The following is a 7,207-nucleotide window of genomic DNA, read 5'->3' on the forward strand; positions in this document are numbered from 1 at the left end:
TGGCTATCAACTTCCTTATTTTAGTCCGGTGTACGTCATCACGTACGAATCCGTCAGACTTTTGTGTGATCGTATGTAGGCAAGTCCGTTCGTTAGAAAGTCTGCCGCAAGTCCGCCGCAAGTCCGCCAAAAGTCCGTTGAAAGTCTGTCGGACGGGCTGTAGGACTTTTGTAGCCGAAAAGTCCGACCATGTGTACGCGGCATAACACCAGGAAAAGCGGGACTGGGGGACAATCAGGTTGCGGCATGCAAATGTGTTGGCAATGAACACACTGATAGGTGAGAGCAGAGTGAGGAGGGTGATAACCTCTTAAGCATGCTGCTTTTCCTTTTTCTATCCAGGTTGATGACAGAGAGAGGACACTACAGTATTTGTTAACTGTAAGCGGGGTCACCTGGCAGGCTGTGCCATGTGACTGGGCTTTGATAATCTCAGGGCTGGATGGACAGAAATACAAATCGTTTGGTGGGGTAAAATGTCTACCTTATATAGTATGTATTTAATCTGTGTATATATAGCTGTTTGGAGTTCAGGTTTTATAAGCAAGCAAGTTAGGTAAGTGGCTTTGCTCATAGATCACATGTCTAACTGGTGGAAGGAGCATAGTTTCTACAGAGGGGCCCAGTAAGGTGAGGGAGGCATTGTGCACTTACTGTGAAATTCACACTGCCATATTGAAGGTAACAAACCTCGTCCTTCACTCCACTGTTGACAGCTTTTTGACATGCTCCAAGCAGGTCATCATATAAATTATCCTCGTCCCAAACCTCCACCTTCAAGCTAGACACTGGACTGAGTTCCAGAACTCCGAGGTCAAACCGTGAGCCCCAGTTTGGATTATCATTGTTCAATATGGTGTGTGTCTGAGCAGAAGCCAATCCAGCCCTGATTTTTACAAAGGCATCAGCCCCCGAGACGTGGTCACCCCAAAGGTTTGAGGCACGTTGTACTGTGACCACCACTTGGGCAAATCCCCGTTTGGAAGGGCAACAGTTAATACTTTTGATCGAGCTACCAAGACAAATGCAGTTGCACTCTCTACCAGGAATCAGCTGTGAACCCGACGGGCAAGAGCAGTTCTTACTCAATGCATTATCCATGATGTAATCACTGATGGCTTTCCGTAGGCTCTCTCTCTGGGGTTCTCTGAATGGAACCAGGTTGTAGATGGGCTCCAGAGAGTAGGTTACGATATCGGGGTCAGTCTTCAGGCTTTCCATCCAGGTCTCGAAAGATGCTGCACCTTCTCCATTCTTTATGTCAAAGGAGAGCTCCTCATATGTGCTCTTTCCTCCTCTTACCTAAAATTCATGAAGAAACATTATTCTGCCTATTGTCAGTAACACATTCTCATGTATAACAAAGATTTCACGCCCCCCCTTCAGTGTGCAGCCCCCCTAATACATACCTAAGCCCGATTCCAATTCAGCAATGTGCATGAAAACAGCAGCTCCCTCAAGTCTCTCCCTCCTCATTGGCTGAGACACTGAGACCATTGGCTACCCCTGCTGTCATTCACATTCAGTGAGGAGGAGGTGGGGCCGAGCCACACTCTGTGTGTCTTATGGACACGGAGGTGGCTCAGTAGCAAGTAAGCACAAGTGCCCTCAAAGCAAGCAGATTGCTCTGGGGGTACTCAGTAGGGGAAGGAGCCAGGAGTGCAGGTAGGAGAGCAGGATTGGGGTTGTTTAGAACAAAACCTTTGCACAGAGCAGGGAAGTATGACATGCTTGTGATTTTCTTTTAAAGCTGAACCTTTAGTATTACTTTAAGGTAGCAGCACCCCATTCTACTGAAGAGGTACTTCGATATATATCTGCAGGTACCCCAATATATAGAATCCCAAAAAACAAGTGGTTGCCAGAAGTCACCAAAATTTGCAGCATCCAATCATACAACTGCAACCTCTGTGACAGTCTCTCAAGGAATGATTTTCCTTTAGAGATTCCTCTCTATCAGTACAGCAGCACAGTGCCACCTACTCAACGGAGGGCAAACTGCACCTGTCTACTAGAAGATGTAAATATTTTAATGCCTATTGCCTAGCCACAGTTATACTTCAACTGATCTGATTTATTTGCTTGTGTGTGTAAATATTTAAACTTGAGCCACTGAACTTGGTAAAAAATACATTTTTGTTTTCAGCAAAAGAGATGAGGTTAAAGAAAAATCAATATATAAAAGTGAAAATAGAACTGAACTACAGAATAATAATATCAGATGTTTTATACATATCTGACTAAAAAAATAGGAAAAAAGACCAGAAATAAATGTATATAGAAAACCACTATCCATTTATTTAAAGCAATGTTTCAGTAAATAGCAAATGAATTAAAAAAAAAAAACCCGTAAATTCGTATGTGTATTCAGTATATGCCAGCAATACTTATTCCTGCTTTACAACTCACCTCCCAACTCTTCTCGTTGAACGTCTGATGGAAATTCTCCCCCTTGTTGAATTTTTGGCTTAGTTCCTTGCAGGCGCTGGCTTTGGCGCTTGTTTCATCTTTTCCAGTGACTGCAATTGAGGCCTCATAGCTAAGGCAATCTTTCAGCTCGTCCAAGGACATGCCATCCATGGAGACTTGGCAGGTCTTGATGGCGTTGACCTCCACCACTTGGCCTCCTACATCTGCTTGGCTGATATAATGAGTGCCGTAGATGCTAATTAGATGTCTGTAGTGAGCTTGAGTAGTGGCATCATAAGTCGGTGGCAGAGACTTCCATTCCTGGCTTAGATCTTTGCTCAGTAGAGGGCGGTCTGAAAGTTGGAAGCTGGTAAAGGGACAAATTTAGAAAGAGTTTCAAGAAAAAAAACATAAGCTATCGTATATACTCGAGTATAAGTCGTTCAGAGTATAAGTCGAGGCCCTAATATACCACAAAAAAATGGGAAAAACTTATTGACCCGAGTATAAGACGAGGGTGAGAAATGCACAGCTACTGTAAGTGGAAAAGAGGGTCAACAATGCCCATTTGCAGCCTCACTGTGCCCATTTGCATGCCTCACTGTGCCCATTTGCAGCCATAGGTCCCCCGAACTTCAAACTCGGTAGTTAAGGGTTCCTAGATGCCCCCTAGCTGCAGCCAAAATTTGGGGTCTCTGAACCCAAATGGTCCCGAAATGACATTGCTGCAGATGGACACAGTTGACCAAATTTGGGGCCCGTATCTCAGGGCCACTTAGTGCTAGGAACCCCAAATGTGGTGTGCAAACACAGTGGAACTAGCACCATAAAATATCCAAAGCTGGGGTTTCTAGCACCAAGTGACCCTGAGATACAGGGCCCCAAATATCGGTTCAGAAAATGTCAAGCACTTTTCTGCAGCAGAGAATGACATTTTCTGAACTGGTTTGGGGCCCTGTATCTCGGGGTCACTTAGTTCTAGGAGCCCCAGCTTTGGGTATGTTATGGTAACAGTTCCACTAGGTTTACACACCAAATTTGAGGTTCCTAGCACCTAGTGGCCCTGAGATACGTGGCCCCAAATTCGGTTCAGAAAATGTCAAGCACTTTTCTGCAGCAGAGAATTAAATTTTCCGAACCAAATTTGGGGCCCCGTATCTCGGGGCCACTTAGTGCTGGGAACTCCAGATTTGGATATGTTATGGTACCAGTTCCACTGGGTTTGCACACCAAACTTGGGGTTCCTAGCATAACGTGGCCCTGAGATACGGGGCCCCAAAGCCAGTTCGGAAAATGACATTTTTTGCTGCAGAAAAGTGCTTGACTCGAGTATAAGTCGAGGGGGGCACTTTCAGCACAAAAAAATGTGCTGAAAAACTCGACTTATACTCGAGTATATACAGTAATTTTTTTAACCATTTTAACGCTTGTATCAGGAGCATCCTGCTGCATTGTTTGGGGAAGATTTTGGATGATGCCCACACCTTTTATTTATTTCTTCAATACATACTAGGGCAGCTAGTGCATTGCTGTACTGAGCGAAAAGTCCAAATCTGTTTTATTGGAAGAGAAATTATTTTGCAGCTGATGGACAGGTGAATGGTGAATTAAAGAATGTTTAAAAGTCTTAACTCTCACTAGTTTTATAATGATAGTACATGTTATTTCTGAAGACGTACCTGTAATAGACACAACTCAGATGGTGTTTGATGAAACTGTAACGGTCTGTGCTGGTCTTATTCCTACCAAACTGTGCTGCCTGGGACTGAGAACCAGCCATTATTAGCTTGGCATCTGTCCCCTTGTACTGGAGCTCTAGACCAGTTTGCCAATCATTCTTCACCTCAAATGCAACTTCCTCAACCAGCGATGTAGAAGACAGGAAGATCTCACTGTTGATCTTCCTAAAACAGTATTTCTGGGGCCTCCAGTCTAAAATTGCAAGGGGTAGCTTTTGCAAAGTCTTGTTCATATATGGGTTGTGACAGACAATGCATATGTTGTCCTTTGTGGAAAATGTCTGGAGATCTAGCAGATAAACCCTGGTCCGCTTCATAGTCACAATATCAAAACCTTGACCAAGAAGGTTGTGGCCGGGGACAAAATTGACTTTAACGCATTCTGGTTCCTTTGCAGTTTGGCAGGCGTAGTTGAATTCGGGGTGAGTTTGGCAGTGGGTAGAGGTGACAAAGCTTAGAAGAACCAAGATGAACCACATATTCAGAAAATTGCATGAGTAATATACTCTAAAAAAAAAAAAGAGGAACGAAAAGACCAAAATTAGAAACCCTATTGATATGCTCTATATGATTTACTTTATATTTTATGTATAATTATTTTACAGTTTTATATTTCCATACGGTATATTCCTGATATTATTTTCAAAAATCTACTAGAGTTTGAAAACAGGGGTACTGGTTCCCTTAACTGTTTCTCCAAAGTAATAAATGGAGATTCAACTTTAAAGGGAAAAAATACACATGACAGCTTCCCACTGTCAATGCTTGTTAAGGACACCAGCAGGTGCAACTAGATTCCAAGCTCTAATGCCCCGTACACACGGTCGGACTTTGTTCGGACATTCCGACAACAAAATCCTAGGATTTTTTTCCGACGGATGTTGGCTCAAACTTGTCTTGCATACACACGGTCACACAAAGTTGTCGGAAAATCCGATCGTTCTGAACACGGTGACGTAAAACATGTACGTCGGAACTATAAACGGGGCAGTGGCCAATAGCTTTCATCTCTTTATTTATTCTGAGCATGCGTGGCACTTTGTCCGTCGGATTTGTGTACACACGATCGGAATTTCCAACAACGGATTTTGTTGTCGGAAAATTTTATAGCCTGCTCTCAAACTTTGTGTGTTGGAAATTCCGATGGAAAATGTGTGATGGAGCCCACACACGGTCGGAATTTCCGACAACAAGGTCCTATCACACATTTTCCGTCTGAAAATCCGACCGTGTGTACAGGGCATTAGACTGCAGATCTCCACAACCACTGGGCAAGTGTTGCCAGGAATAGGGTATTTTCCTCATCAACATGGGTATCCCTGGCCAGTGGCCAGCCAGGCTGCATTAGGGGACTAATATTACATTTTAGGGGGACCGCACTCATTTTTTTTGCATGGAATCATCATTAAAATCCCTACCAGACCCCAAGGGTCTGAGATGGATTTCCTGGGGGAACTCATCTATACCAGACTCAAAGGGGTTGATTTACTAAAACTGGAGCACCCAGAATCTGGTGCAGCTCTGCATGGTAGCCAATCAGCTTATGACTTCATCTTCTTTCATTTATCTTTGTCAAAAAAAACCTGGAAGCTGATTGGTTTCTCTGCAGAGCTGCACCAGATTTTGCACTGTCCAGTTCTAGTAAATCAACCCCAAAGGGTCTTTTTTTTGGGGAGGGGGACTTGCATTTTTTTTTTTCATCCTTGCTGTAGGATGTGCTGCAGCTAAAACTATATTTACAAAGTAAACTAGTTGATACAGTTTAAATTACCGGCAAATTACATTCCTTGCCAGCTTCTTCTTCTTAAAAAAATGTACATAGACTTCTACAAATATCCGCCAAAATACAAAGCAGAACCTTGATGAGGGGGTTCTGTGTGCTGATTTTTTATAATTTTTTATCTTTAAGAAGTAATTTTCAAGCAATTTTAAACCTTTTTTTCTTTGTAAACGTCAGTTCGAAAAATCCACTGGAGGAACATCAACACTCCTGATGTTTTCTCCAATGTAATATAAGGAGAACTGACTCAAAAGGAGAAAACAGGAAGTTCATGGCAGTACTTTCACTTTTTAGTAAAGGTTCTGTTTAAGTAATGACAGCGTTATTGATGAATAAGCAGGTCCAAAGCAGAAATGTAAAAATGTCTCTGCTCCATTGGGTGTTTATGGGTGTGAAAGTAGAAACTTCATGGACATCAAAACCAAAGATGTACAAGGTCTAATGCCGCGTACACACGGTTGGACTTTTCAGCTACAAAAGTCCGACAGCCCATCTGACAGACTTTCGACAGACTTTTGGCAGACTTTCAACGGACTTTCTAACGACCGGACTTGCCTACACACGATCACATCAAAGTCTGACGGATTCGTACATGATGACGTACACCGGACTAAAACAAGGAAGTTCATAGCCAGTAGCCAATAGCTGCCCTAGCATCGGTTTTTGTCCGTCGGACTAGCATACAGACGAGCGGATTTCTGGATCCGGCGGAGTTACGACATAAAGATTTGAAGCATGTTCCAAATCTAAAGTCCGTCAGATTTGCGACTGGAAAAGTCCGCTGAAGGTCCGGTGAAGCCCACACACAATCGGATTGTTCGCCTGACTTGGTCCGTCGGCGTCCGTCAGACAAGTCCAGTCGAAAAGTCCGACCGTGTGTACGCGGCATTACAGTTTGTTTTCTTTAAAAAGAGGCCACAGCCCGAATAGGAAAGTCAGCTCCCTGCCAGCATGCTATGGAGAAGGACCTTTTGTGTGGAAACAATGGTATCTCTGCAAAGGTCCAACACCTCCATGCTCAGTGCTGATTGGGAGAGCTTTACCTCTGACTCAGAAGGGGTAAATTATTTTAGGCTCTCTGACTCACCCGCATTTCTCGGAGGGGGCAATTGCCCCGTTGCCCACCCTGGATCCACCCCTGGGTAAATATGTGGCCATATTTATGCAAACGTGTAAGACTCCATTCCCCATTCATCATGCAAGTGAACGGACCAGGTGACATAAGTGATTGGATAGTGATTGACAGCTTGAGATAGTCATGACTTCATTGTCCAAATAT

General features: G+C 43.6%; 1 pseudogene; it reads right to left on the reverse strand.

Moving 5' to 3' along the window:
• Positions 1 to 610: 610 nt before the first annotated feature.
• LOC141148297 (perforin-1-like) lies at positions 611 to 4,627 on the reverse strand (annotated as a pseudogene).
• Positions 4,628 to 7,207: the final 2,580 nt, after the last annotated feature.

The sequence above is a fragment of the Aquarana catesbeiana genome, linkage group LG06 (genome assembly GCF_042186555.1).
Source record: "Aquarana catesbeiana isolate 2022-GZ linkage group LG06, ASM4218655v1, whole genome shotgun sequence".
NCBI lineage: Eukaryota > Metazoa > Chordata > Amphibia > Anura > Ranidae > Aquarana > Aquarana catesbeiana.